The following is a 23,697-nucleotide window of genomic DNA, read 5'->3' as shown; positions in this document are numbered from 1 at the left end:
AAGATGAGTGGCCAGCTTGCAGGCTATAGTTTGCCAACCGGTTTGAAGTTCTGAGACTTGGGAGTTGTTTGTTCCTGTAGCATGAACTAGCCGTAGTGACGACTGTACCTTCCACAGTGACTTTGCTGCCATAGACAATGGAACCTACTGTGTCTATGCAAACACAAGGCAGGATTTGACTTTGGCTGGAGATCTTGCGGTTTTCCTCCCAGATCCTCTTCACACCGTCCCCTTGCTCTCAGTCCTGAGTGGTTGGTCTGCAGGGACTGTGTCCATCAAGGGAACCCTTGTTGTCTGGCTTTCCACTGGGTCTGGCCCATTGGGAGCACTGGTAGGATCTGGGAAGAGAGAGGATAGTGAGGCTGGGGTATTTATTCCCCAGTTCTCTGCCTTCCAGATCCCCTCAAGCTGCCTGTGTCCTCCAGCAGAGGGCCACATCTCCTACTGGGGGCTCTCTCTTTGTCTCCTGGTGACAACGACTTCTCCCATCTCCCTCCTTTCACCCTTTGGGACTGTAACAGTTTGACTTGCACCAGCTCTGGTGTGGGGGTACTACCTTATTCTTTGTGGTTTGCTATACCTTTCTCATCCCTCCTAAGTGATCACTTTATTAAAATCAAATCAAGCCGGGCGCAGTGGCTCATGCCTGTAATCCCAGCATTTTGGGAGGCCGAGGCAGGCAGATCATCTGAGGTCAGGAGTTCGAAACCAGCCTGACCAACGTGGAGAAAATCTCTACTAAAAATACAAAATTACCCGGGTGTGGTGGCACATGCCTGTAATCCCAGCTACTAGGGAGGCTGAGGCAGGAGAATCACTTGAAACTGGGAGGTGGAGGTTGCAGTGAGCCGAGATCATGCCACTGCACTCCAGCCGCAACTGAGTGAGACTCCGTCAAAAAAAAAAAAAAAAAAAAAAAAAAAAAAAAAAAAAAAAAATCCAATCAAATGACCCACCTGGAGGGTGCCATCTGCTCCTGCTGAGACCCTGCCTGGCTACAGCTTTGAGGCACACATGTCTGGGCTTGAATTCTGATTGAGTCACTGCCTTAGTTGAATCATTTCACCTCTGAGACCCGTGGGTTTTCTCTTCTCCAGACAGAAGCAAAACTACCTCCAGGAGAGGAGGGGTTTCCTAAACTGTGGTGTCTGTATAATGTCAGGAGGCATCTCAATTAGTTTTAGGAAAGAAGGAAGGAATCCTCAAGACAGCTTGGAGAGGGTGGGGCCTAAGTGCCATTTGCCCCTTGGGAAATGAGGCAGAGGCTGTGTGGGATGGAGTGTTCCGGGGCTCTGAAGGGGCTTGAACCCTGGACAGACCTCAGTGCAGCTACCTCTGGTTCAGTCCTTTCTGGGGATATTGCTGAAAAGGGGTCCCTCAGGGCAGAAAATGAGGCATCAGCTAGGCTCAGGTTCAAATGTGAGCCTTGCACTCCTTGCTGTGGGACCTTGGGCAAGTGGCACTGCCTCTCTGTGCTTCATCTAAAAACAGACATACGAAAACCTACCTCAGTTGAGAAACAGAACGTAAGGCAGGCATCCTGACTTCGTTTTGACTGCTGTATGCATGGGATCTAAAGTGGTGCCTGGTGTATGGTAGGTGCTTCGTGCCTGTTACATGAGAGAATGAGTGGACATTGCATTTGTGTAGCGCACTTAGCACAGTGCTGGCTTGCCCGAATTCAGCTTCTGGGGCTACCAGTTTCCAGCTCTGTGGCCTTGGGTACCTCACTACATTTCTTTATGTGGAAGATGGATTCAGAAATACCTACTTTGTGGGACTGCTGAGGATGACACGAATCTTCACATGTGCCTGGCAGGACCAGCACTCACGCATGGTAACTATCACCGGCCACACTTTTGCTGGGGGTCAGGCTTTTTAAGCTCTTTGAGCTCTTTTGACCATGCATACAGCAGTCAAAAAGAGATTCCAGATGCCTGCCTTATGTTCTAATCCTCACTTGAGGTAGGTGTTTTTATCCCTATTTTTACATGAGGCACAGAGAGGCAGTGACACTTGCCCAAGGTCACACAGCAAGGAGTGCAAAGCCCACATTTGAACCTGGGTGCCTGACCAGTTGGCTTATTGGAATGAGCCCTGGCCTGGGGACAGGAAATCTGGGCCACTTGCCACATGACACTGGATGATTACTGCCCTCTAAGAGCTCCAGTGTTCCTATCTGTGAAGTGGGAGGTGGCGGCCGAAGTGGGGGCCCTCTGAGCTCCCTTGTAGCTTGCGCCCACACATGGGTCACTTTCTGACCAGGCTGTTGCAGGGGATGCCCTCTGCATGGCCCCAGGTGGGGCATCTGGATGTGAATGGACCCAGGGCAAGTACAGGGTCAGAACCCTCCCCACGTGCCTGGGCCAGTGGCAAGCATGTGCCAGCCCTGCTACTACACTACATCACAAACGCTACCACTAATGGTACTGCTGGCCTGTTATCATCATCATCATGAGGTGGGAGGTGGGAGGCAGCCCTCGTGGGGGTAGGGGTCCCAGCTTCTGGGCCCTCCGCCCTGTGCCCGATTCCCCCGTCCTTGCCCAGTGGTGCGAAGGGAGGGGGAGGTGGCAGCCCATTGGTGCTCGAAACTGGAAGAGACGTTCCTCACAAGTGCCATCGAGCCTTCTTTTTTTAACTGCCACGAGCTGACTAATGCCTGAGAGTGTCAGTCCCTCCCCTGCGCGTGGCCGTGGAGGGGTGTGAAGTGGGGGCCTGCCAAGGGAAGAGGAAGCTGCTGCCTTCCAGGGCTGCCAGGCTGCCTGGGGCATTGTGGGCCCTCAGAGCTTGATCCCAACCCTTGAACGTATACTTCTGACCCCTGTCGCTCTGCCGGGGCTCCTGTCTGCTCTCCAAGCTCTCATGCCCTCTCAGACCTCAGCCTCCTTTCTGAGTCTCCCCATCCTTTTTGGAGCTCCCTGTCTCCCCTCTGAGTCCCCCTCCTTCTCTGGAAATCAGTCTTTTCTTGGCCTTCCTCCCACTTTCCCATAGTAGACCCTTGACAGATGCTGGTGGGGTTGCCCGCAGAGGGCCCAGCCCTGGCCTGGGAGCTGGGAATCCTGGCTGGAGCCTCACTTCAGCCAGTGACTCTCAGGGAACTTTGTGCAGCTCTTGTTCCCATTTGGGCCTCGGCTTCCCCATCTGCACGAGAGGGTTGGACTCAATGAGTGAGAAGTCCCCTTCCCACACTGAGAGGAGCAGATGCCATAGAAACTCCCAAACCTTCCAGTGGGGACTGGGGGTCCCGCGCCCCAGCACCGTTCCTCACATGGTGCTGGAACCCCTTTCTCCTTTCCTCAGGGGAAAGTTCATTGCCAGCGAATGGCACGGGCTCTTGGCAGCTATCTCCCGAGAAGATTTTTGGATTACTGTTAGAACCATAGTTCCAACTCCTCCCTTCCTGGCGTCAGCAGTGCCGGGTCCAAGTGGGTTCCCATTGGTCTGGATTCCATCGTATTTTCCATCTTGCACAATCTAAAACTTGACCAAGGTATGCACCTTTCGGTGCTGGCCAAGTACTCTCCCCATGGATGCCCCGGCTGGTTAATTTCTCACACTGAGGGCACAGGACACTGTATGAACTCGTTTTGATGGGCTGTGCAGCGTTTGGGAACTCTGTGGCCCCAGGGCCAAGTCTGGTTACTGCAGCAGCTGTGAGCGTGCAGTGCTCAGATCTCCTGCCGTGGGGAGCGTGATTGACTGATGGCTCCAGCTGCTGTCCCTTGGGATGTGCTGCCACGTCTATGCTGAGCCTACATTTCCTGTGGGCTGCTGTCAGCCCACCACCAAGCATGGCAGGAATACTAAGGCAGGCCCACTCTGGAGAGATTCGGAACCCTTCCAGTAAGTGACTTTGGCTCAAGCACCCCCACTGGCGTGGCTTAACCTTTTTCGAATTGTGCTGCAGTTCAAGACTCTCCCTGTGCAATCTGCCTTCCTTCTCCCTCTCCTTCCCCAGGTGCCAGACCTGCCTTCTCCTGCTCCCGCTCTCAATACTGCTCTTGTCTGTTGAATCCGGTCTTGACGTCTGCTTTTCAGTGGACCTCACTGACACAGTGATTACCTGCTGGGCTACTGAAGTCATGTTATACACAGCAATTGATACCAGCAACAACTAGTATTGAATGAGCACATATTGTGGGCCAGGCCATAGCTCATTACCTTTACCTTTATCTCCTGACCAGACTCTCCTGCAACCTCAGGAGAAAGGAACTCTAACCATCCTGTTTTATAATGAGGAAACTGACGCTCAGAGAAGGAAGGAACTTACTCAAAGCAGATATAAAAATGACTGTCCAGTTTCCAAATTTTTTGTTAATATCTCTCTCACCCTCGATACAACATAGGCCGGTGACTGTAGATAAGAAGTCACTTTTTGCTGATCGTCGTGTCTCCCTCCTCACATCGTCTCCGGCGTGTAGACGGCTCTTGATAAATATTTGCTGCAATTGCCAATGAATAAATGAGCAGTAAAAGAGCTGTGAACAATGGCCAAGTGGCTTAGCCACTGTAAAAAGGCTGCAAAAAGAAAAAGCTTTTGTTTGAAAGTCCTCAGCCCTGGTAAAACGCGAGGGTGTGAGTTTCTATATTTATTAAAACATATTTAGCTTCCCTTCCTTTCTCTTTCACACCCGTCTGCCTCATACTTGGGAGGCAGAGTAGAACAATGGAAAGAATGAGTCAAACTTAGTAGGACACTCCTGGCTGGGCCACCTACAACTTTCTGTGCCTCAGTTTCCCCATCCACAAGATGGGAGTAGTAATGTCTATTTCATCAAGTGCCTGGCAGAGAGAAGATGGAGTGGGCACACAGCAGGTCCTGTGCTCCTGCCAGTGCCTCCTGGTAGCCCACAGAGGGTGGGCACAGCCCCATGCCAAGCTTGGGCCAACTGGGAAGGTATGGTGGCTACAGTGGCTGTCACATCAGTCCCCAGAGGGGCTCAGGAAGCCCAGTGCTGGCAGCCTGCTCCCTTCCTCCAGCTGCATGGAGGCATCCTGCCAACCTTTCCCTGCCTGCGGGTGAGTCTCAGGCCCCTGGCTGTCCCAGTTTCTGCTGACAGCAGAGGGACCACGCGTGAGTCAATGCAGCACCCCAGGTTTCTGCAGCTGCCCTTGCATGAGCCAGGCCTGACTGGATTAGTAACTGGATCACGGCCTCCGCCCCTGTGAGCGTCAGAGCCTCAGGAATGCTGCAGGAGACCTTGGCGTCAGCTGTCCCAGGCTCCTGGTGCCTTGCATTATGATGGGGAAACCGAGGCCTAGCGAGGGGAAGGGATCTGCTCAGGGCCACACTGAAACTCAGCGGCAGAACAGGAACTAGATCCTAAATTTCCCAGCTCCCACTTCAGGGGTTCATTCATTCATTCATTCATTCTGCGTCCTAGCTCTAAACAACAGACCTCAGCTCTGCCCACTCTCCCCTGCTCTGCTGTCACACCTGTGGCTGACAGCTCTCACCTGGGTGGCTGCAGTACCCTCCTCCATCCACACAGCAGCCAGGGGGCCGTTGAAAAAACAAAAGTTAGATCATGTCACCACCTCACACACTCCTGTAGTTTCCCATCTCATTCAGAATAAAAACCTGAGGATACGATGGGGAACCATGAGGCCCTATGTGTCCGGCCCCTGCCACTCTGAAGCCTTCCCCTTGCTGTCCCCCCTCCACGCACTTGGTGGAAGCCAATCCTGTTGGCCTCAGCGTGCCTGGAAGGCTCCATGCTGCCACTGCCCTAGAGCGCTTGTATGTGTTGTTCCCTCTGCCTGGACCACTTGTCCCCATGGCTGGTCCCTTCCACCCCTCAAGTTTCAGCACGATCCCCTCCTCAGGGAGCTCGGCCAACCCAGCCCTTCCACCGTACCCCAGCTGCTCTGCCCCCCCACCCTGCCCCTTCCCCTTACAGCACTCACCTCCGCCAGAATGATCTTTAGTCGTGCACTTTACTGTCTGTTACCTAGAGCTCCAGGAAGAGTGGACGCTTCCTGAAGACAGGGGCCTGAGATTCCATTATGGCCTCAGTGCCTTTTAAAAGAGTCCCTGGGAGAGAGCAGGTGCTCAATAAATATTCCTCTCTCTCTAACAGTGTAAGATGTGGATCATAATATTTTCTCTCTTTATTATCATTTCACAAATGTATTTTATTTTATTACTTTTTATTTTATTTTATATGACAGAAGGTCTTGCACCATCGGCCAGCCTGGAGTGCAGTGGGGCATTCATAGCTCACTACAACCTTGACCTCCTGGGCTCGAAGGATCCTTCTGCCTCAACTTCCTGAGTAGCTGCGACTGCAGGTGAAGCCCACTGCCTCCAGATTTTTAAAAATTTTTGTTGTTGTTGGGACAGAGTCTCACAATGTTGCTTCGGCTGGTCTAGAACTCCTGGGCTCAAGTGATCCTCCTCCCTTGGCCTCCCAAAGTGCTGAGATTACAGGCATGAGTCACTGCCTGGCCATAAATATTTCTTGAATGGAGAAAAGAAGAAAGAAGGAAGAAAGGAAGGAAGGAAAGGAGAAAGGGAGGGAGGAAGAGAGGGAGGAAGGGGGGAAAGAGGGTGGAAAGAGAGATGGAGGGAAAAAGAGAGAGGGGAAGGAGGAAGAAGGGAGGAAGGGAGGGAGGAAGGAAGGAAGAAGGAAGGGGGGAGGAAGGGAGGGAGAAAGGAAGGCAGGAAGGAGGGAGGAAGGAAGGAAGGAAGGAAGGGAAGGAGACTAAGCAATGGTGCTGGTGGATGTGGAGGGAGAAGGCCTGATCTTGAGGAAAAATTACCAAAGAAAAGTCTGCTTTTGTTTCCTCCCACACGTAATCCCACTTCCTCTTTGAGTAGTCCCTCCTCATTCTCCTAGCTCCCCTTCTGGTTCCTGGTGCTCCCCCTTGCTGCTTGCTCTCTCCTGACTCACCTCGCTTCTCAGGAAAAGTAATTTACACTCGTGTGTAGTAGGGCATTCCCATTCAAAGGGAGTTTTTATTTTTAGCTGCCTTCAAAGGGTAAAGCCAAAGAAATGAATACCTAATGGTGGAATTTCTGCTACTAGAGAGGTTGGAGGACTGTCCTAATCCCCTGAAATTACATTTACTATGTGGCTATCCTTCTGCCCCAGGTAAGGGCTGGGTGCCCACCCCCAAGTCATGCCAGGATACATGGCCTTCTGGACTGTGCCTGTCTATGTCACCTCTCTCCCCTCCCTCATTCACCACTTTCCCAAGATAAATTTACCAGGTCAGTCAACACGTTTTGATGAAAAAGAAACAAGTTAGTCTTTTGACTCGACAAAGTGGGCCTTTCTCGTGGCAGAGGGGCTGGGGCAGTTGGGAGCATGTGGAGTCAGCACTGCTGGGCCAAGACAAGGCCCCTTTTGTGTCCAGGGACAAAGATAGAGTGTCCTGGCAAGATGGGGCCAGGGCCTTCCCAACGCCAGCTCCGGCAGCCTGGATTGGCTGGCAGGCAGACAAGTCCACTCTGTGACTGGGAGGCCCAGGCTCGCCGCCACCAGCCACCCCACCTCTCCCTTTGGTAAACAATTGGGTGGGGGTGAAATAAATTGTGAAACCAGACTGCCTTCCCTGTCCTGGCCAGCGGTGGTCTTGGGGCTGGGAAACCTCAAACCCAACACACCTGGTTCCTGGGGTCTGAGAGGCCTTACATCTGCTATGTCCGTGGCCTTTGGAGATGAAAAAAACTTGGCATTGGTTCCAGGTTGGGTGACCTTGGGCAAGTCACCCCACTTATCTGAGCCTCTGTTTCCCAATCTGCAAAACAGTACAATAATAGTTCACCTCCAGGTGTGGTATAGGTTCAATGAAATGGCATCTCTAAGGAACAAGGCACCTGCCTGGCACAGAGAGGGCAACCCTCAAGTGCACAGCTCTTTACAGTTTAGCACTTCGTATCTACTATCTTATTAGATGCTCAGAAAACGACCCCTACCCCTGGAGGCAGGATAGCCATCCCCATGGACTGAAGAAACCGAGGCTTGAAGGAAATGTAGAGAATCTGAATTTCTGGGGTTGTGGGCATTCTGGAAGGCACCCAGTAAGGTTATGCGTGGCCCAGGCTGACAGATCCTGAGGAAGGTGATGGGAAAGAGAATCTCCAAGGCATAAATACTTGAGAGGGTCGGAGACGGAGGTAGGGTTGTACCCCCTGGCCTTTGCACTGGCTGTGCCTACTGTGGGGAATGCCCTTTTCCTCCCCTCCCTGCCCCCCAGGTTAATGCTGCTTGGATTTTTAAGACAACTTAGCCTAGGAAAGGAGGAAATTCACTTTTCATCGGAAATCTTCTGTTTAAAATATTTGCTATGTGGAAACATTTTAAACGGAAATATTTTATTGAATGATTTATTCATTCAACAGATACTTACTGAGCACCTACTTTTCATCAGACACTGATGCCAGATGCTGTTAAGGAAGGTAGGAGAGGTCCTGGCCTCAGGGAGCTGACACTCTAGCTCAGGGGCTCTCAGACTTTGTCGCACCAGAATCACTTGGGGAACTTTAAAAATTATTGATGCCTGGGCCTCACCCCAGCTATCTTGACTCAGTTGGTCTGCAATTGGGCATTATTTTGTTCTTTTCTTTCTTCTTCTTTTTTTTTCCTTGAGACAGGGTCTCCCTTTGTTGCCCAGGCTGGAGTGAGTGCATTGGCACTATCTTGGTTCACTGCAGCCTCGACCTCACAGGCTCAGGCAATCCTCCCACCTCAGCCTCCCGGGTAGCTGGAATGACAGGGGCATGCCACCATGCCTGGCTAATTTTTGTTATTTTTTGTAGAGACAGGGTTTTGCCATGTTGTCCAGGGTTGTTTTGAACTCTTGGACTCAAGTGACCCATCTGCCTCAGCCTCCCAAAGTTCTGGTATTACAAGAGTGAGCCATTGCTGCAGCCAGCTCTGTGATGGGGCACTGGGATTTTAAATAGCCACTCAGGTGATCCCAGAGCCCAACAGCATGGAGAACCATGGTTTTGAGGGAAGGAGACAAATGACCAAATCACCAAAATGCACAGGCCATGATACATGCATATGGTGAAGGAAATCTATACCAAGGAGAGGGACCAGCATGATAGGTTTACTGTTTAAGATGGCCTGGCCATAGAGGGCACCTTGGGGTGGGGGAACACTGCAGCAGGAAGTGGAGCAAAGAAAGTGAGGAGATGGATCATGGGCAACCTGGGGAAAGCAGTCCAGGCACAGGGAAACAGCAAGTGTGAAGGCCCAGGGATGGGAAATGGAGAATGTGATGGACAGCAAGGCAGCTGGAGTGGCTGGACGGCTGCAGGTGTGTGGGGAGGGAGAGAACGGGAGACAAGGTTGAGAGGTGTCCTATGGTTCCCCCAGGCCCGAAGGAGTCAGCGCTGCCTCAGGAAGCTATCTTTCTTTTATTCTTAGCCCTAGTAACCCAAATAGAAACTGGCAAGAAGCACCTGGTCTGAATTTCAGGATCGTCCTTGCCTGTCCCATCATCCCCAAGTGAGCCCAGAATGGGTGGCCTCTTCCTCCTTCTCCCTTACCCCAACCCCAGAGCCCATAGAAGCATGTGGCTTGGAGGAGACAGGTAGCCACCAGAGGTCAAGGAGTCCTTGCCCTATGCCTTGGGAAAGACCTGCCCTTCCTCTACAAGGCTGGACAGCTGGATCTGCCTGACCTGGGTCCTGGGGGCCCTGGGAACGAGGAAGGGCTCTGGCCTCCCCAATCGCAAACTGGCATGACATCACCTTGTCTAATGGACATTCCAGAGGCTGAAATTTCCAGAATCTTTAATATTAGAGTAATAACTTAGAAAGTTATTTTAGAGTGTTGTATTAAAATTGTGTTCAAATAATACAGAAATGTCATATTGCGGTAGCAGCCTAGATTGGAATGTTGTGGTACAACGTCTTAGAATATTGCATTAGGACATTATGTAATGTTATATGTCTGAATGGTACGTTGCTTCAGGGTGTGGGATTAGAATAGTAGTTAGAGTTGTGCTGAAATGTTGAATTAGCATATTAATCTGTGTTAGAACATTACATTTGAGTGCCATGTTATAATAGTATATTAGTGTTACGTTCAAATATTATATTGTGCTGAAATGTTTTGGTAACAAGTTTTCTTCAATGGCATGTTGAATCTTAAAATCAAAAGGGAGCTCATGAAATTGTGGGGTGCTTTGACGGCATGCAGAACACCACCTGACCCGGAAATGGTGGAGCAGGGGTGGCGGGGCCTGGATTTGGACTCAGCTCTGACACTGACTCCTTCACCTGCTCTTCTTCTCTCTGGACCTCAATTTCCCCATTTTTACATAGGGAGCTGTTGGGCAGCGTGGCCTCTAGGGCCTCTCTCATGTTGACTGTTTATGGGGCTCTGAATGCTGGACATTTGCCCTAGGCCTCCTCCTGGACAGGAAGTGAAAATTCTGCTTAACAATGAGATTGATCTTATCAGGGAATGAATGACTTTCTGGGAGTAAACAACTTCCTCACCGACAGGAAAAGTAAGAGGATCAAGTGACCAGGGTGAGAGAGACTCCAGCCAGCTCCTCACTCTTCCCTAAAGGCACAGTGGCTCCATCCTGCAAACAAGGGGGTGAACCAGAGTCTCTTTCTTCCTTCTTGAAACACTCCTCTATCTATCCCACCCAGCCTTCTCCAGACCCCGTGGCTGACCACAGTCCTCGGCTGCTCCCTCTGACTGACAGGCCGAACCGCTGAGTTCTAAGCCGCTTGTCTTTGCCCCCGGACTTTGGCTGGACCCTCGACCATCTCTTGGTTTTCCTCCTTCCCTGTGTGGATGGAGCACTTCAGAAGGTTTCAGCAAAAACATCCTGGACCTTCCACCTCAATTCTCCCTGCCCCTCACTCTCCGGAAAAAAAAAAAAAAAAGTAATGCCAAGGCAACCTGGAAAAATCCACATATTTCACACAAGCTCTGATCCTTCTGTACAACTTCAGGGCTTGCATGCACCACCACCCGTAGACCCTGTGTCTGTGATCCAAGACAAGGAAGGGGTTAAGAGCAAGGCCCAGCAGACCAGCTAATGACCATCAGTGCTCTTGTGCGACCTACTTCGCCTTCTGAACCTCCGTCCTTCACTGCAAAATAAAATAAGGGTTTTGACCTTATTAAGCACGATGGACATAAACTTAGATAACACCTGCAAAGCATGCAGCTCAGTACTTACCAAGTGGCACATGCACTGAGGTTGAAGGTTGAAGTTGTCCAGAACTGGGCACACCCCACACCCACCCTAATGCCTCCAGCGTGGGGTCTGGACCCCAGCCTTCCTCCATGCTACGGCTTGGAGGGTAACATTCATACCTCGTGGACATCCTGAGATGAAAGGGGAAATCTGCAGGAGAAAGACAGCCAGGGGTCTTGGTGGTTGTCTTGGAAGAAGGCTTTCTTAAGAAGCTTATAGTGGGCATGCTGTTTTTTGCTTAAATACATCTCTTGATACTTTTGAGGGCAGACAAGGCCTTGAAACCTGGAGTGAAGAGGATGGGCAGGGTTCTAGGCCCACATGGCATCGCTGCCTGACCTCTTTCTATCTCAGGGCTTCAGTTATCTCATCTGGAAAATGGGGCTTTAAAAGGCACTTCTTTCACAGGGTCACTGTGGGGTCAAATGAGATGATCTCTCATAAATCTAGGAAAGGCCATGAGAGGCCTGCTGTGGTATAGGGCTGGAGAACAAAAAATATCATGAAGAAAAGGAAAAATGAAAGGGGAAATGGAGGGGGAAGGGATAACTTAGAGAAATTGCATGCTATGGGCAGTTACCAAGGCAACTTTGAGAAACAGCAGGTGGTGGGCAGTCAGTAGTCTTTGATCTGAATACTAGCTCTGCCATTAGCTTGTTGTGTGACCTTCAGCTGGTTCTCTGCCCTTGCTGAGCCTCAGGGTCCTCATGGGTGACACCAGCCGTTCAGACTGGACAGCCTCCAATAGTGTACCCACCTGCCTCCCTTTATCCCCTGGATTCCCTGATATGCAGCCATAAGTCCTGAAGTGCTTGGCTGGGGAGACTAGAGTTGATCACAATTCCTAAGCACCTTCACTCCTATCTTCATGGTTGGCCCATGGATGGCAAGGATAGGATCTCAAATTTCTGGAGGTGACAGCTGAGAGAGCTGAGGATGGTCGGGTTCAAGCTCCTGCCTGAAGCTTGGTGACAATTCCCAGACCCTACCTGTCCACTTTCCCTGTGGTCACCTAGTGGGGATAGTGGGAATTCAGCAAATGTGTACTAGTCATAAATGCCTGGTGTGAAAGCAAAGCAGTGAGCAAGCCACATCCAGTTCTTGCTCTCATGGAATAATGTTTGGGGAGTAGGGTGAATACTACATTAGAATACATTTGGTGCATATATGTATGTAATTGTTGTATCTTCTTGGTGAATTGACACTTTTATCAGTATATAATGTTCTTTGTCTCTTGTAAACGTATTTAACTTAAAGTCTATTTTGTATGGCATTCGTATAGCCATCTCAGATCTCATTTGGTTACTGTTTGTATGAAATACCATTTTTCATCTTTTCACATCCAACCTATTTGTATCTAAAATGAGTCTTTTGTAGACAGCATAGACTTGGATATTTTAAAAAATCATCCTACCAATTTATGACTTTTGATTGGTGAGTTTAATCCATTTACATGTAAACTAATTACTGGTAAGTAGGACTTACGTTTGCAATTTTGTTATTTGTTTTCTCTCAAATCTGCTGTTGAGTTCTTCTAGTAAATTTTTCATTTCAGTTATTTTATTTTTCAGCTCCATAATTTATATTTGCTTCCTTTGTATAATCCCTGTGTCTTTGTTGATATTATAATTTTGTTCATACATCATTTTTTTTATTTCCTTTAGTTATTTGTCTATGGTTTTCTTTAGCTCTTTCAGCATTTTTTAAGACAGTTATTTCAAAGTCTTTATCTAGTAAATCTAATGTGTGGTCTTCCTTGGGGATAGTTCCTGTAAATTTGTTTTATTCCTTTGAATGAGCCATGTTTTCTACTTCTTTGTTGTATTTTTGTTGTTGCTGAAAACTGAACATTTGAAAAAATAGTGGCCTCTCCCAGTCTTTGCAAACTGGCTCTGTGTTACACAGTCCTTCACCAAGGTGACAGCTTCAGGTCTCTCAGGTCATTTCTGAGAATTAATCTTGCCAGTTCTTGAATGTGGCTTTCTCAATTCCTCCATATATACCGCTGCTTTTGAATGTCTTATTGTTTCAAAGAAACTTACCCCAGCACCCAGCTTCTCCTTAGGGCCATAGATGGTATATTGTATGTGTCCACCCATAATCTCTTGCCCCAGCATCTATAGGTCTCCCAGCAGCTTCTGCCAGCAGTGCTCTTAGCTTCCCTCTACCTGAGATTTTAGCTGGACAAAACAGAGAGCCGTCCTCCAGGCTGGCCTCAGACTAGTTAGAGTGTTACCAGTAAAGTGGGCTTGCTCCCTCTGGCTCAAGGGAGGGAAAGGGGCTGCTGTGCCCAGGATGGGATTGGAGAAAAGGGAGAAAAAAGCCACAAAACTTTTTCTGCTGTTTGAAGGTGGCTTTTTCTTGATTAGGTGTTCCCCTGGGTGCTGTAAACCTTTGACTGTTTTCCAGAGCTCCTATATCAGTTCTAAGCCAGTCTCTGGTTGTTTTTTTGATGCTTCCATGGGGTGAATGACAGCTTGGAGTTTCCTAGTCTGCAATTTTGCAGCTGTCACTCCTCCAATGGACTGTACATTAGAAGCACTCAAATATCTAACCGCACATTACAGGGAAATGAACAGCATCACTGGTGTGAATGTCTGCAGGGAAGAAGGTACCAAGGATAATTGGGATCAGAAAAAGCCTCACGGAAGGTGTGATTTTTGAACTGAAGGAGAGGAAGGAAAAAGCCAGGGAAGTACAAGAGCAAAGGCCTCGAGGTGAAGAAGAACCTGGTCTGTTTTGGGCCCTGTTGGAAGGATGGTGTGAGAGCCCGGGAAGGCTGGGGATCAAAGCACGCAGGGCCTGGGGGCTGGGATGAGCAGCTCGAGCTGTATTCTGTGATGAGAACCCATGGAGGGCTTTAGGAACTAAAGAGACTTGGTGATTTTTGATTAAAATGACAAGGCTGCATTGGAGGTGAGGCCTAGCTTGGGAGCAAGGAGACCAATGAAGAGGCTGGCGTAGATGCCCTGGGGAGAGATGAAGCTACAGTCTGGGAATTCAGGGTCAGTTCTTGGCAGGGGTCAGAGGAGGCAGAGTTTAGTAGGAACAGCTGGCAGCATCCCTACAGACTTTCAGAGATGGACCAGGGAACATTCTTGGCCAAGTCAAACCAAGACTGGTGCTGGCACAAGAGGCAGGAGGGACATCTTTGCCCCTCTGGCTTTCTTTGAAGTTCTGAGCTCTGCCTCTCCCAGATGTGCCTTTTCCCAGGGAAAAAAAGACACACTGTGTCTCTGGGGTTTACAGAAGCAGCATCTGAAAGGTTTCTCAAACAGGAACTGGACCATTGAGAAGACGGGGAGGTTGGGCCCAAAGGAGGGCTATGGCCACGGCCTCATAGCACGTGGTCCTCCTTTAGTGGGGAAGGTGAGGGACTGCATCACTCAATTCCTGCTAGTACTCAGGTGTCAGCATTTTCAGTGTGTTAGAGGTTAAACTCAAGGATTCCAGAGTTGGGCTGGCCCGGCCAGAGCTGACTTTTTGGGCTCACAGACTGATGCTGTGCTGGTCATTCCCCCTCTCTGAGCCTCCGTTTCCTCATCGGTACCCCTGGGGTGATGAGAGTCCTCATCACACCGGTTACTGTGAACTGAATGAGATAACACGTGAAGAGCGCTTAGCACAGCACCTGGCTTACAGTGAGTACTCAACCATTGATTTCCGCAATGATATTGCTACTTACTGTGATAACAGTATTATCAGGGGACCCTCCTCACAATTTTAGGCACCCAGCAGAACCACAGAATCTCATCACTTGGTTTGATTTGGGAGAATGTGACAGTGGTCCCTACTTCTTGTTCTCTGTTTAGCCACAGAGCTCACCTGTTCTCAGGCCACACAGCCTATCTCATGTCTTAAGTGAAGTGCCATGGGTCAAAGACAAGGAAAGATAACCTGTGCCCAGCAGGACCATGAGGACCCTTTAAGCTTGACCTAAAGGTTGGGTGTGGGCGACACAGGCTAAGACAGCAGGATGCCATGCCAGGACGAGAGAGGAGCCACAGCCGGGGCTTGGAGGCAGAAAAATATTTCTTAGGCCGGGCACGGTGGCTCACACCTGTAATCCAGTGCTTTGGGAGGTCAGGGTGGGCAGATCACGAGGTCAGGAGATGGAGATCATCCTGGCTTACATGGTGAAACCCTGTCTCTACTAAAAATACAAAAAATTAGCCGGGCGTGGTGTCGGGTGCCTATTGTCCCAGTTATTCAGGAGGCTGAGGCAGGAGAATCGCTTGAACCCAGGAGGCGGAGGTTGCAGTGAGCTGAGATCACGCCATTGCACTGCAGCCTGGGTGACAGAGTAAGACTTTATCTAAAAAAAAAGGAAAGAAAGAAAAATGTTTCTTACTCCTTTTGGGTAGGCAGAAGAAAGTGACTCATTTTGGCCACAGTGAAGAACTTGTGATGGGATGGTGAGTACAAGGAAATCAGGCTATAGTTAGATCATGAATGCCAGGGTGGGGGAACTTGGTCTTCACCTTAGAAGTGACGAGGCGGGAGGGGGCTATGAGTGTTTCTGAGAAAGAGAGGACCATCTTCAGAGCTGGGCTATGAGAAGGTCACTCCATCACCTTGAATATAGGCAAGAGGCCCAGAGACCTGCTGGAGCCTCTCTGCGGTCTAGACCAGGGGTGTGGGGGCCCACTCTGGGCAGCAAAAATGCAGATGGAGGGAGATTCCACAGGTATGAAGAGGGTAGAGTCAACAAGACTTGGCAGCTAACCAGAAGGGGCAGGGGTGAGGGAGGACCCAAGCCTGACTCCTAGATGCCAGATTGGGCAATGGGGTTGTTGACTAGAGGCTGAGGATGGAGGTGGTTCCGGGAGGAAGATGTCAGGGGTGGGGCAGCTCTGAACACACCTTGCCTGAAGAGCCCGTGGGCCTCCTACACCAGCACTTGATTCTATAGATCTGGACTTGGAGAGGGGTCTCCGGATTGGGGACAGGCATTTGATGACGTTTATAGCCCTGAGTTTGGCTGGCCTGTTGAGGAGACAGGTGGAGGGGAGGAGGCGGGGCCGGCATGCCTCTGCTGCTCCCCCTTTGGCCCCAGCCCTGGGACAGGCTTGTCCCTCTCCTCTGCTACCCTCCCCCGCTTCTTCTCATCTTACTTCCTTCTGGTTCTTACTTAGCTGCGTCATTTTAGGGAACTTGGAAACCAGGCCTGGTGTCTTTAACTTAGAAAATTATACACTCCAATGAGCCGGAAAGGGGCTTTTGGAATAATTCTATTGAAAATATGTGGGTTTTCGCCTTGAAATGATCTTCCTGAAATTATCCCCTTTCTCTCTTTATAAATATTAAAAAGAGGGAATCTGAGCTTACTGCTTTAAATCTCTATTCAGGGACTTTCTCTTCTGCTTCCCAGGAAAGCAACCAGTCATTTCTGAGGAAGAAAAGGACGAGGCTGGCGCAGTTTCCTTTAACATGACACCCCCGTCCCCCTTCTGAAATCCACTTTTTGGAATACCCCTGACCAACCCCTCCTTATTCCCCCCTCCAGCTAAGCTGGGATTTGCTGGAATATTGTGTGTCAGTGTGGGGGTGTGACAGAGGAGCCACTCCAGGAAGGGTGGCAAGGGGATGGTGAGGAAGGCTGGAGGGAGAGAGGCAGGAGAGACGCGGAGAAGCAGCGGCAGGGATGAAGGGGAGACGCAGACAGAGACAGAGGCAGAGAGAGACAAAGAGAGACAGAGACAGAGGGACAGAGAGAGAGAAAAACACAGAGAGGAAGATGGAAAGAGAGAGAAAGAGACAGAGACAAGGACAAAGAGAGGGAGATGGAGTGACAGAGGGATGGGGAGAGGCAGGGGGAGAGAAGAGGAAGAGAGAGACAGGAGGCACATTTACACCCACACACACCCAGAAAGAGAGGCAGGAGGGAAAGCAAGGGAGGACAGAGCAGAGACCGAGGGAGAGGGAGAGGGAGAGGGAGAGAATGCTGGGGAGAGAGGGAGAGATGCGTCAGCATAGAGAGGGAGAGACGGGCTGGCGAAGAGACACGAGACACTGAAACCCTGGATGCTGAGGATTAAAGGAGAGCTAGAATATGGGGGTGGGGGGAGAGAGAGAATGAGAGAACAAGCACGCCGAGGAGAGAGAAAGTAGCACACAGATGCAGAGAGACAAAAAGGGAAGACATAGGAATAGAGAAATGGGGAGGGCTGGGGAAGAGACAGAGCTAGAGGCAGAAAATGATAGAGGGAGAGAGGCCCACAGAATGGAGCCGACGCAGATTGACAGATGGGGTAGAAAAGAGCGAGAGAAATCGCAAGTCAGGGAGGAGGCAGAGGAGAGAGGCTGACACGTGGAGGTGGATGAGGAGACCTGGCGGGCTCTGCAGCCTGTGTGCAGGTGCGAGCGTGTGGCTTGTGAGCACGATGGCCTCCGATGGAGGAAAGCCCCTTGTTCCCAGCCCGGCCCCTCTGCTGCCTTCCTCAGTGCCTGAGAGTGGGGTAAAGCATTGCCTGCCTTTGATGCACAGAGGGCGGGGCACAGCAGACCAGTTAACAGGAGGGTGGCTTAGAAGACAGGCAGCCCTGAGCTCAAGCGTCAGCTCTGCCAATCCTGCCAACCCCCTTGGGCACCTCACTCAGGCTTTTGGAGCCTTGGCTTTCTCGTCTGGAAAATGGGGGTAACAATGCCTACCTACATAGGTCGCCACGGTGCCTACAGGAGGCATTGCTGTAAAGGGCTGGGCACAGCACCCGAGTCAGCTGCTTTTGCCCACCCTGGAGTGTCGTGTGGGCTGCCGTCCTTCCGTGATCTCCTAGTCCACCAGCAGACCCCTGCTGTGTACCCCTCCAGGAGAATGGTGTGACCCCCTGGAGACCTGAGGGTCACACCATAGCCCACAGGCACCATGGAGGAAGAAATGTGCAGGAGGAAAAGAAGTAGGAAGTCTTGGTGGCTGGGAGAGTTCCGAGAGGGCATCTCAGGCAGCTGTGAGGAAAGGGAGGCTTGGGTGCAACCCAGGGAGGTGGAAAGTGTGACCCTGAGCCTGTCCAGGGCTTCTGCCTGCCTGGCTGACCCAGAGCGGGTTGGACTCCATGCTCTGCAAGGGCCTTTGATGGCCTAAGGGGTTCTCAAAATCCATGACTGTAAGCAGCCTGACCGGGGCTGGGGGGCGATGGGGAAGGGTGTCCCTACTCCCCCACCTCCTCCTGCCAAGGCTGCGGAGGGAACAGAGGCCGTCGCCTTCTGAAGGATTTGTCACAAAGCGCGGTGGTCGGTTACCGGTTACCACATAAGCCAAGCCCTTGATCTGCCGTGTTTGAGGAAACCCTTTGTTCCTTTTAAGTCTCTATTCTCAGCCAGGGCTGGTACAGAGACTGAAGCAGTGAGCTTTCTCTTTCTTCCTTTGCTTTTTGGATTTTTAAAAATAACTGGCTTGTGCATTCAGGCAGTGTTCCAGAATTGGGTTCCCAGGCTGGAGTTCAGGGCCAGGGACTCCAGCAGCCCCTTCATCCCAGGAAGGCCTGGGGGGAGGGAAGCCTAAGGGCTGATGGGGACGGGAGTGCACACACAGGTGCTGGCGAGAAGCTTGGGCTCAGGAACCAACACTGAGGGGAGACTGAAGATGGGGTTCTAACCCTGGCTGTGCACCCCATGCATGCCCGGTACATCTCCTTCTGGACCTCAGCTTTTTTCAGTGCAGGGTTGGAGGTCAGAGCAGAGATGGCTGCTTTTCCCCATGGTGGGTCCATGCCAGACATTGCTCATCAATCGCCCTTCCCCACGGAGCTTGGATGAGCCCCAAGAAGTCTTTTCAACACCGTGCTCTGGGTAACTACTGCCAATTGCATTTGGCATGCAAGATGAGACCTGCCTCCCATCCTGAGAGAAGATCAGCTCTGAGGCACCAACATGAAGTGGGGATGCAATAAACATTTGTTGGATGAATGGGCACTTCTTTATTTAGCCCTCACTTCATGCCAGGCATTGTTCTGAGGACTGTACTCAATGGTGAACAAAGCAAAGTTCCTGACCTCAATCTCACACGTGGGGGAGATGGGCAATAAGCAAATACGCAGAGAAATAGATCAAATGTCAGGTGGTGATAAGTGCCATAAAGAAAAATTAAAACAGTAGAGAGTGATAGGCTGTGGGTGGGGACATTGTGGATAAGGTACCCAGAGAAGATCTTCTGAGAAGGAGATGTGGAGCGGACAAAGTGACAGTGTCCTCTGAGCCCATCACTCTACGACTTTGGGTCTAAATTTGTCTGACTCTAAGATTCTAATTTCGTTGAGTAAGATTCTAGAATCCCATGAATCTAGGAACCTATAACCAAAATTATAGATTTTCACTGCTCTCATATTCCATGACAATGATGCTAGAATTCCGTGACTCTGAAATTCTAGGCTTCACTGATACATCTTTTTGCTTGAATAGACCAGGATTCATTGCCTATCCTCTCCCCACTACCCCTAGGAAATGGAGCCGAAAATAGAAACAGTCAAAACAACAAGCCATTCCAGCTCTAAGTGCCATAGTAAACAAATGGTCCAATGCTGCTCTGATAGTTTAATTGCGGCAGTTCCAGACAGGCCCATTCATGAAGGATCTTTCGTTGATGGAGAGGAGGAGTGAGCACCCAGGGGAAGGGACGGCTTGTGGGTGGGCACTGGGTGGAGGTCTGCATCACCACCCCAGCTGAGGATGATGCTCTGGGGAGCCTGTTGGGTTTCAGCAGCCAAAGCGCTGGTGTTTGGGTCGGGCCCGTTTGCCTTTAAGGATCACAATGGTGGCTATTTTAACTAGCAAAGTGAAGAAGGGTCTCTTTGAGGATGTGGCATTTGAGCTAGACTGGGAGACTTAAGAAGATACCAGGTTGACAGAAATCCAGGGAAGTGAGTCCCAGGCAAAGGGGAAGAGCAGATTCAAAGGTCCTGAGGTGAGAGGGAGTTTGGCAGGTTCCCCAAGTATTCAGAGCATAGGACAGAGATGAGGTGATATCAGAAGGTGAAGCAGGGGCTGTGTCCTCCAGGAGTTTGGAGGTCAGGGTTAGGAATGTGGAAGCCACTGGAAGGTTTTTAACAGGGAAATGACATAATATAATTCCATATTCAAAAGATTCCTAACTACTTTGAGTAGAAGAGACTGTTGGGGACAAGAGTAGAAACTGAAAGACCAGTGAGAGGCCCCCGCAGTTCAGTGAGAAATGACGGTGGCTTGGATTTAGATGGCGGCAGTGAGTCCATCTGTTCATCTACCTCTTCGTTCTTACTCCTTTATTCCATCCTTAAATCTCTTCATCCATCGATCCATCCATTGAGCCATCCATCCATCCATCCATCCATCCATCCATCCATCCATCCATCCACTAAACACACTGTGTCTATGGGGAGTCAGGTACAATGCTGAGATAACACGAATGAAATAAACATGGTTCCCAGCCTAAGGGGCTTACAAAACAGAAGGGTACACAAAATTGCAGTGTAATGTTATGAATGCTCTAGTTAAGCAAGGCATGAAGCACTGAGAGTGCTCATGGGAGGTGATTCCCTATGCTCTGTCCTCCTGGAGAGTTGGGCCTTTTGAGGGACACAGGAGTCGGACAGGCAGCAGAAGAGTGTTCCTGGCAGGGGCACAGCTTGAGTCAAAAGCAAGGAGGCAGCATGAGTGAGCATGGCCTGTTCCAGAAATGTAGAGATGTCTAGTTTGGTTGAATCAACAGGTGTGAGGAGGGACGCTGTGGGAGAGGAGTTTGGGTCAACTCAGGAAGATGCGGAGTGGCCTATGCCCATGACTGGGCCTGCCCCTTCCTGCTTGGTTCTGCCTGCCCCTACCAGAGCTGAATAATTGAATTAAGTACCAGCTTTTAAACAAGATGCAGCTGTTTAGCAGATGTTGCTTCCACCCCAGATGGAGGTGCATCTTGGTGACGGGCACAGCATTTCCAAGGCGTCTAATTTGTGAGGCTGCAGAGAGGAAAGAACTTCAAGATGCTGCCATTATTATTTAATAACCATCATTGATTACACACCCCTCCCTCCAGCACCACCACATGTCAAACATTCCTGCTGGATTCGGACCGGAGGTGCAGAGGCGGGCTGGCAGGTGGGCTTGGGGGCTGGACTTGCTGGTTCTTATTCAGAAAAACAAGAGAAGGAAAGGGAATAAAAGAGTCCTCCATCCACAAAGCCTTCAAGAACTTTATAATAGTGGGATTACAGGCATGCGCCACCACACCCTTGTATTTTTAGTAAAGACAGGGTTTCACCATGTTGGTTAGGCTGGTCTAGAACTCCTAACCTCAGGTAATCCACCCCCCCTCGGCCTCCCAAAGTGCTGGGACTACAGGCATGAGCCACCACACCTGGCCCACTTTCATATTATTTATCTGTTCATGTGTTTCATGTCTGTCCTTCCCACTACAATGGCAGCTCCACTGAGGGTAGAGTTCAACTGTTTCATTCACAGCTGAATCCCCAGCCCCAAAACAGTACCTGGCACCCAGGAAATGCTTCATAAGTGTATGCTGAATGAAGGAGAGAAGGTCTGGGATACGGGAGGATGGAGGTGTTCATACCCTTGCTGGGTCTCCGACTGGGTGAGATGGTGGGGAGCTCCAAGATGTTCTCCACTTCCCTGACCCCTCCCACATACAGACTTCTTATTTAATCTTGGAAGCAATGTTGCAAGGGAAATATTATCCAAACCGTTTTACAGATGGGGAAATTGAGGCTCAAGCAGAGAAATGATTTGCCTTTCTCAAGGTCACCCAGCTAGTAAGTTTCAGAGCTGGGATTTAAACCCAGGCCTCCAGAGCTCACGTGTCATGCAAAAGGGACCGTTGATGCTTGCTAGTTCTCTCCCCGGAAAGGCAATAGCTAGAAGGTCCAGAAGGTCCACTCACAATCTCTGCATTTCCCCTTCAAGGTTGGGGGTGTCAGGACCAATGTGAAGCTCACGCTTAATTCACAACTCCCAGCTTTGTCCGTTTAAGTGAAAACTTTCATGTTATTTTAACCCAAATCCCCTGTCGACTTCAATGAAAGCTTTGAATCCATGAGGAAGGTCAGAAAGGGTTTTTTGGAGGTAGCACAGGCGCCGAATGGAAATCATATTAGCATATTCATTATCATCAGGGTCCTTTGAATGTGTTTTTGAGCTGTTCCCTTCAAGTGACTGGAGACAATGGCTCCTTTCTGTTCACGAATTCCTGGGCTTGAAGTGGGCTGTGGCCAGCTCCTGTGTGCTGCTCTGCACTTTCCAAACGGTCACAGTGAACCCGCGTTGCATAAGGTAACAGGAGGATGCCATCCACCAGGAGTGCTGGTGGTGAATGAGGCTCTTTATCTGGGTTGGGAAGAAATATCTCCTCAAGACACTTAGGCAGCTCTGGTGGACCCCAGGGATGGGCTCAGGTAACAAAATATGTTGCTAAACTGTCTTCTTAGGAGGCTGGACTCTATTAACAGGAGACCCCTGAGTGGGGCAAAGAGTCAGGGCTGGGTCGGGGGTAACAAGGGAGTTGCTCAACTCTACCAAGTGCCAGGATCACCCAGGGAGCATTCAGCACCCATCAGTGCCCTGCAGCCCCTCACCAGGCCATTTGGACCCAAATCTTGGCAAGTGGGGGAACAACCAGGCATCAAATGTTTGTAAGTGTCCCCAGATGCAAACAGGCAGCTAGTAAGCAGAGCAGAACTGCTCTCTCCTGAAATCAGGGGGAGGAGAAAAGTGAAGTGGTGGGTGGGATATGGTGGGTAGGGAGCGCTACAGGAAATCCTCTGGGCTTGTCGGGAAAAGAGAACTTCAGGGAAGAACACTCCTTTTTTTCCTCTCTTTCTAAAGCAAATTCTCAAATTACAGAAAGTGGAGAGAACAGTACAGTGACCCCACATGCCTGTCACCAGCCTCACCGTCACCCACGTGGAGTCCTTCCCATTGGTGAGGTTTCCAGGTGTGTGCCTGTCCCAGGGAGGCCATGTGCCCCCACTGCCCCAGAACCTTCCTTCTGTGGAGCCCACGCCATTCCCCAGTGATTCTGACAGTAGATCCTTGGTGGGAACACAGAGCCTCAGCTTTCAGCCTGGGACAAGCTTTGACAGGAGAGCCAGCAACTGGGACACAAGTCCTTTTGTATTAAGGCGGGGAAAAAAGTTCTAATTAAAAAGAAATCCCCACCTATTTGGACTAATTCTTCCATGACTAGCTTCTCCTTGGTTCTTCTGTTTTCAGACAGGGCCTGAGGCTGATTTCCCTGAATAGGATCAAAGAAGTGAGGGGACCAGCTGAGGGCCTGGAACACCCAGAGGTGACCGCTGGGGGCATGAGAACTGGGTAGGAGTGGCTCCAGGAAGTCCTCTTATGTGTGCATCTTTGTTCATTTGACAAGGTTTTGCTGAGCACCTACTATGCGCCAGACGTTGTATTCTAGGTAAGGAGGATTCAGCTGATGGAAGAAGATGCTTCTCCAGGTGTAACTTACATCCCAGTGTGGGAGTTGACAAGAAACAGATAGTAAAATCTACTGCATGTCAATAGATGGTATTACAGAGTGCTACAAAG

The 23,697-nt window shown here is 50.3% G+C and overlaps 1 protein-coding gene across 5 annotated transcripts in view; it reads left to right on the top strand.

Annotated features, from left to right (window-relative positions):
* LOC108293984 (tyrosine-protein phosphatase non-receptor type substrate 1-like) overlaps positions 1 to 23,697 on the top strand; it is a 124,400-nt gene that overhangs the window by 57,240 nt on the left and 43,463 nt on the right. The window lies entirely within an intron of this gene.

The sequence above is a fragment of the Cebus imitator genome, unplaced genomic scaffold (genome assembly GCF_001604975.1).
Source record: "Cebus imitator isolate Cc_AM_T3 unplaced genomic scaffold, Cebus_imitator-1.0 Scaffold18, whole genome shotgun sequence".
Lineage (NCBI taxonomy): Eukaryota > Metazoa > Chordata > Mammalia > Primates > Cebidae > Cebus > Cebus imitator.
This window is presented reverse-complemented; position numbering and strand designations above follow the sequence as displayed.